This window comes from Dendrobium catenatum, unplaced genomic scaffold (assembly GCF_001605985.2).
Source record: "Dendrobium catenatum unplaced genomic scaffold, ASM160598v2 fragScaff_scaffold_879, whole genome shotgun sequence".
Classification (NCBI taxonomy): domain Eukaryota; kingdom Viridiplantae; phylum Streptophyta; class Magnoliopsida; order Asparagales; family Orchidaceae; genus Dendrobium; species Dendrobium catenatum.
Window position 1 is genome coordinate 1,601,307 of NW_021319341.1, and position 8,085 is coordinate 1,609,391.

Consider the following 8,085-nt stretch of genomic DNA (forward strand, 5'->3'; position numbering starts at 1 on the left):
AACATTTTAAGCATCTTAGCAGTGACTCATTCAAGTACTCAAGCAAGCAAAATGGAATTGTGTTGTTTAGGGATGATTTCATTTCTCAGATGTTTTATATATTTGGCGATTTGTTTTCTTTAGTATTCATGGAGACAGTACTAGACATCATAGATATTTTTTAGCTGCCTTGGCTTTGGTATGGAATAGGTTTTTGCATTAGAAGATGGAGAAGCTCACACATTATGTGAAAATAGTAATTTTCATGTGTCAATTCTGGGTTCTCACCATTCAATCTTTATTGATTGCACAAGGTATATGCAATTTTTTTTTTCATCATTGTGTAGTTCTTTAATCTTTTCTCTAGTTCCTTCTATGTTTGTCTTTTTTTTATAGAATAAATTCGTATTTTCTTTTTGGTTATTTTTTCATTTACACAGCTTTGAAGATATCTTGTTGAGCTCCCTTAAAATGAAAAGAGTTATCTCAAGGTGTGTATATTAAATGATAGATATTACATGCAACCAGATGACAAGAATAAACTCTTTGCTTTATCTTACAAATTCAGAATAGGTATTCACATGTATTGTCTGTATAAGACTAAAAACTTCATTTATTCACACAGTGCATCTTTAACTTTTTTTTTTTTATTTATTTGGAAAAAAATTATAAAAATTGATGTAAATTTGATTGCCCGTTATTGAATATTTCCAATAGCTTGAGAAGACTTGGCAGCGTTATTCTCTACAAATGATATGGTATAATTTGGAGTACCATCCATGATTGCATCTATGGTTAACATAACATGTCTTTGCATGTAAAGCAACACACTAACAAGCAGCATAAAAGATTAATGAAGGTAGAATTTTGAATAATTTTCTTGTAGATAATGAAAGTTAAATAATTTTATTGGTTGCTATAAATTTGATGTAATTACATGATTTTTTACTTCCCCGTTTTGCCCATAAATATGACTTTACGTATCCAAATAAACTAAATTTAATTTAAATAAGCCCACTTATGCTAAAAAAGGCCAATTATATAGTCTTCTGGCACCAGTTGATAAACGATTATTTATAAATTTCAAAGTGCACTCCAAAAGGGAAACAACAAATTAAGCTTGAGAAAGTGTTTAAACCTTCTTTGTGGCAATTCAATTACTCATGTTATTATTGTGGAAAGTTCTGCACTTTTCTAAATCTTTGGAAAAAGGCCTTTGGACTCCTAATGTTGACAAAATTCAAAGAAACTTTCTTCGTAGATAAATAGTTTTCTTTGTAATGGTGGAATGATTATTTAGATGAATTATGTGTTAGTTGGGGTTCCATTTTGATAGGTTCTAGTGAGAGAAGCTCCGGTTCTAGTGAGAGAAGGAATTTGAATTTCCCTCAATTGCTGCCTCCTCCGATGACGGTGGAGGTCCGCCGGCCTCCATCTTCCGACGACGGAAAGAGACGTCTCTCTTCGAATCCTCCTGTAAGGATTCTTCCGTGATCAATCCAAGGGTCATCGCCTCCGGCTTTTGGAGATGCCATCAAGGTGTTTGATCAAGATTTCAACCTGAGGTTTAAACCTGCTAAGCCTCTTGTGATTAATGAGGGTGGTTATATTTCTCCAAAGAAACATAAGGAATGCATTGGAAAAGGGAAGAAGATCATGCTGGAAGAAATTAATTCTCAGGATAAAGACGATTGCGTTGACGTTGACAAGGTGGTTCTTGATTCTTGTTGCAACATAGCTGTGGGAGGAAATCTTGAAATTTTAGAATGATCCTCGTCAGATTTTGTTATATCTGAAAGATTAAATGTGGTAATTCCAAATTTTGATGATCATGATGGTGTTAATGGTAATCCAGAAATTAATACAAGCAAGAAAGACTGGGAAAATGATCGAGTCTGTGAGTCAGTAGTTCTGGGTAATTGCAATTCAGTGGGAGTCAAGGTATCTTCAATCCCACCTCAGAAACTTATCCCTTCAGAAAATGTCTGGAACAAAAAATCGAATTTTAAAGCCATTGATTTTGATTATGGGAAAGACTTTATGCAAGAAGGAGTGGTGAAATTACATCACCAAAATGAGCTTGATAATTCTAACAAGCTTCGGAAGTCCTTGGTAGTTAAATTTTTGGTCACAATGCTCCTTACCACATTATTGGTTTGGAGCTTAGGAGGAAATGGAACCAGTTTGGCAGCTTCCACATGACCCTACTTTGAGGTGGCTGGGTCCTATGTGTTTTTGAAGATCTTGAAGCTATGGAGTCGGTCCTTAATAGTGGGCCATGGTATGTGAATGGGAGCATAGTGGGATTAGACAAATGGTCCCCTGAGTTTAACCCTTCCTCATTAAAAGGCTTGACAACACCAGTCTGGATCAGATTACCTAATCTCCCGTTACAAAGTTGGGACAGAATTAATGTTTGTAGGATTGCTTCTATGGTAGGCATTCCTTTTTTAATAGATGATAATATGTTCCAATGGGGGAGATATGAATTTGCTCGAATTTGCATAAGAATAAGGTTGGAGGAGAAGTTACCGTTAGGAGTTTGGGTTGAAGGATCCACAGAGAAATTTTATCAGAAGATCAATTATGAAAGAATGCCTAATATTTGTTATAGATGTGGGAAAATCAGGCATCTGGATAAGTTATGTCCTGAGAATCCTAGTGTCTCAAATGTTGTTCAGGGCAAGGCAAAAGAGTTCTCGGAAGAAGGAAGAAATGCCAGCACAAAGGAGGTTTCAAATTAGCTGGAGAGCAATGATTCAGAGACCAAAGGTGGCAACTATGGTCCATGGATTCATGTGGATTATGGGAAAAAAAGAAATAGATCTTTCAGAACTCAGAATAAATGGATTAGGCAAACAAATACTTTGAAGAAGACTGACAATGTTTTAGCTGGTAGCAAAGATGGATTGGATGGGAAAGATACTGAAACAAAAAGAAATCTGGATAAAGATGAGCATCAGGGAAAGGAGATGTATACAGGTGAAGAAATAGATTCTGTGTCTATGGAGAAACAAAATGCCATTTTGAAAGTTAATGAAAATGTTGCTGGAGGTAATGTTGAAGACATTGTATGTAATCCCAACAAGTTTGAGTCTCTAAACAGCCTGGGAGAAGAAGGAGAGATTACCTACGTAGCTGATGAAGATCAAGTCCATAAAGAAATTACTGATTACAATCTAATAAACATAGCAGCTGAGGAATCTGAAGTGGAAGTATCAAGAGGAGACTTGTCTTGAATTCCAGAAGATGGGTCCAGTAAACAAAAAAAGAAAGGTGCTAAGCAATTGAAAAACCTTGGTCCCATAAGATTGATCACAAGGAATAGAAGGCTTGAAGGAGAAACAAAAGGCAGGGCGGGGAACCTCTTCCCCTCAAATCATTAATGTCTTCTATTGGTTTATGGAATTGTAGAGGAGAAAAAAAATCCAAGGCTTCTCTATATGCTAAGGAGTACATAAGGGATCACAATTTACTGTTTCTTGGGCTTGTTGAAACTAAACTTTCGGTGGTAGATAAGAAGTTGGTTCATGCTATGGATGGTGGAGAGTGGGACTTTTGTTATCATCCCTTTGAAGGGCTCTCGGGTGGTATTTTATTGCTTTGGAATAAAAAATATGCTACCTTTAATATGGTGGAAGCTTCATCCCAGTTTGTTGTAGGAGATCTTATGGTGGCCAACGTTGGCACATGGAGGATAGCAACAGTTTATGGGAGCAAAGACGTTTAGAGAAGAAGAAGCCTTTGGGAGAGGTTGGAATTCCACATGACCAAGGATTTGCCTATGGTCATTGGTGGAGACTTCAATTGCTTGTTGTCTAAAGAGGAAAAGAAAGGAGGTAGGAATTTTCTATTTGGTTTGGGTCCTAAGGAGATGAAGACTTTCATCACTTGCAATGACTTGCATGAGGTGGGGAGTGTTGGACCCAAATACACTTGGTGCAATAACAAAAAGGGGGCTGAAAGAATTCTGGAAAAGCTTTATAGATGGCTCATAAATTCAGCAGCCTATAACTTCTCTCATAGGCTATTGTTAAGACATTTGGCTAGGATTGCCTCAGACCACTGGCCGATATTACTGAATTTGATTAAATTTAAATCTTCTACCAAGAAAACTATCAAGTTTGAGGATGTTTGGACTTCTATTCTAGCATTGGTGAATATCGTAAAGAATCATGGAAAAGGAATGCACTTGGAGATCCTTCTCATATTCTTAATCAGAAGTTGAAAAGAACTCTTAGGAATCTACACTATTGGAGTTAGGAAAAGTTTAAAGACTTTAATCAATCAAAAGAGGTTTTAAAAGCTGAGATTCTGAGGTTACAAGAGAAGGAGGCGAAGGAAGGTGGTCTTTTAGAAGAGAGCCAGTGGATTCTTAAAGCTAAAATATGAAGAGTTGAGCTCGGTATTGGCTCGGATTAGCTCTTGGTGGGACAAAGGGCCAAAGTCAAATGGCTAATTGATGGAGACTCAAATTCAAGGTTCTTCCAAATGTATGCAAGTGCTGGAAAAATACTAATTTCATTCACAAGATCATGAGTAGTCAAGGTTTGATGGTAGAAGATAAAAAAGAAGTGGAAGAAGCTTTGTTCTGTTATTTCAGCAATAAATGGGAAGAAAGAAGGTGTATTTTGGAGGGTTGGCCAATACCCGTTCAAACATTGGGAGGAGAAGAAAAAAACTTGCTAGGTAAAGTTTTTACTTTTGATGAATTGGAGAAAGTTATCATGGAGCTTGGAGGAAACATTGCCCCGGGTCAAGATGGTATGACATATTCCTTTTTCAAATTTTATTGGAATATTATCAAGTTTGATTTATGGAAAGCTGTGGAACATTTTTTTCTTAATGGAAAGATGAATGAAGACTGGAAGATCACTAATATCATCTTGATCCCTAAAATAAAAAATCCCATTTTTCCTTCAAATTATAGACCTACAAGTTTGTGTAACTCGGTCTATAAAATAGTGGCTAAAATTCTTCTCAATAGGCTTTTGGTTGTTATTCCCAAGTTAATCTCGGAAGAACAAGTAGCTTTCATGAAAGGGAGGTCTCTCTCGGATCATGTCTTAGTAGCTCAAGAAGTGTTTCATAAATTTAGACATTCCAAATCTTCTAAGGGTTTGGTCTCTTTTAAAATCGACATGGAACAAGCCTATGACTCAATGGGGTGGCCTACCTTAATCAAAATTTTGAAGTATTTTGATTTTCAAGCTATTTATGTGTGACTTGGCCTAAATTTTCTCTTCTTGTTAATGGTATCTACTCTAAGTGGATAGATGCTAAATGCGGTTTCCAACAAGGATGCCCTCTATCTCCGTTCTTATTTGTCATGTGTGCTCAATTATTATCCAATGCATTCTTTCATAGAGGAAGTTCAAATGGGATTAATATTTCTCCAAACAATGCTAAAGTTTCTCACTTGCTTTATGTCGACAACATCATCATTTTCTCTAAAGCAAATCTGAAATCAGTTAAGGAAATAAAAAGCATTCTTATGGACTTCTGTGGTTGGACTGGACAAAGGATCAATATGCAGAAATCTGGTATTCTTTTTGGATTGTGGGTGAAGAAAGGGAGAAGAAGGAAAATCTATAAGGTAATGAATTTTAAAGAGGTTCATGAATTAACTTATTTGGGTACTAAAGTGGCTTTGAGAAGATTAAAAATTTCAGATTTTCAATTTATTGTTGAAAAAGCTCTGAACATGCTAAACGTTTGGGGAGGGAAGCTTATTTCTCTTGCTGGCAAGATTACTTTAGTGAAATTTGTATTACTATCTTATCCGATTTTTCATACTACTCTTTCATTGGTACCAAAAAAAATTTTGTATGAAGTTGAGAAGGCTTGCAAGAATTTTATCTGGAGAAAAAGTGAAGGAAAGAAGGGTATGCAGTTTGTGAGCTGGGAATTGATGTGCAAGCCAAAACAACTGGGTGGTCTCGGCATAAGTTCCTGCTCTGAAAAAGCAAGTCCATTAAGAACCAAATTGGCTTGGAGATATTGTCAGGAAAAAAATTCTCTTATGCACAAGGTACTCTTTCCTAAATACAGCCCAATTATGGCTGATGATTTTAATAGAAGAGGAGGATCTAGTTTATGGAAGCTTATTCAAAATGGTGGTGAATTCTTGAAGCCATTAATCCGATGGTCTGTTGGTAACGGCAGGTTTATCAATGTGCATAAACATATCTAGATACTTAATAAAAGCTTCAGATATTGGCCTACATTGGTAAATGCAGAATTAGAAGAAGATGCTTCAGTGGAAAAGTTCATTATGAATGGAAGTTGGAACATCCAGGTATTGCAGAATTTTTTTGGGATTGATTTGGTTAAATTAATCTTACAAATTCGAATTCAAGACGGGGAAGAAGTTAGATGGGAATTGTTGCACAATTTCACTGGGAAATCTTTAACTGCTTTAGCAGTAGAAGCGTTAGAGACAGAGGAGGCTGAGTGTATTGAATGGAGTTGGTTTAAAAAATTAAAGTTAAATCCTAGAGTTGATTTGTGGTGGTGGAGATTATTCAAAAAGGTTGTCCCGACTTACCATTTTTTGTGCTATAGAAGATTACAAGGTAATGAATTATGTCCTAGAGGTTGTGAGAAAGTTGAAGACAATGAACACATTGTCTATGAATGTAAAAAACTTACTGAAGTAGTGGAAGTTTTAAACAAGTGGGGTTTTGGAATTCCTTCTTTTCATTCGATGGATGCGTGTTTGAAATGGCTGAATCATCAAAACCTTTAGATGATAAATCTATACCGCAATACGGTATAACAGTCTTGGAAGGAAAGAAACATGTTTATACATGAGAAGAGAATTTTTAGTCCTATAATAATAGCTTCCAATCCGGTAAGCTATACTACTGCCTTCAAAAATTCCTGTTGTTCTTTCTCAGGCAATGAGGTTGCTTATCAACCCTCTCGGTTGCTCAAACCTTGGCATCCTCCTCCGTCTGATTGGATCAAAGTAAATATTGATGCTGCTCTTTTTAAATCCTACAAGGCGGGGATAGGAGGAGCTTTTAGATATCATCAAGGAAGACTATTATTGGCTTTTGGCAAAAAACCTATGCACTGGGATCCAGGAGCGTTGGAGTTACAGATAATTCTTTCTCTAAAACTGGTATTCAAGGAGTGGATGATGCAATACAAAGAAATAATAATTGAAGGAGACAACAAAAACGTCATCAAGTTCATCAATGGTATGATGGAAAAAGGAGACAAGTTCTCTTTAGATTTATCTTTTATTAAAGATTTTAATTTTGTTGTTTTCAATCATGTGGGTAGGGAGAGCAACAAGCTTGCCGACCTTTGTGCAAATTATGCTTCTTTTGGTTCTTTTCTTTGGGAAGATTTAGGTACTAATAATATCCCTCATTCCTTTATTAGTTTGTTAAAGGAGGAGTCGAATTTTTGTAGTTTGTAATCTCTTTTCATTCATTAATAAAGCTTTTCACTGCTTTTTCTTCAAAAAAGATGAATTATGTGTTATCTTCTATCTTTTCGTGCTTCTTCTCTTTCTTTTGAATTCTAAATTAGGTCATCAATAATAATGATCATATTAGAAGTTTTATTTTTTATAAAAGTAAATGATGAAGGTAAAGACCTATTGCTTAACTACTATAATACACATATAGAGTACAAATATTTAGTTAGCTTTATTCGTTAGATTTTCATTAAGTTAATATTTCTTTACTTTTTAGACGGATCTAAAAATCTATTCATGCAGAGTCTAACTCCTTAGATTATATCATCAGACTAAATTTATATGTAACTCGTGATCCTATTGACTTTTTGGAAGTATATGCATTCATGTCTCTCATTTTATTAATGATGTCAGGATATCATCTTATCTCTTGAAATATCAATAATTGTTTAAAAATCAAATCGTAGGTGGTTGGATCCATAATATGCCTTTAGCAGAATTTATCTTTTTGTGATGGCTTGGAATCTCTCTGTTGCGGATCAATGGTTTATGATTTTGATGATAGCAAACATTTTTATTTCTCTACGACTGCCTTATGTACTTACATTTCAGGTTTACACGATCGGACTGCAATTTGGAACCAGCTCAAGATTGGGTAGACTAGGTCTGAGTCAGTT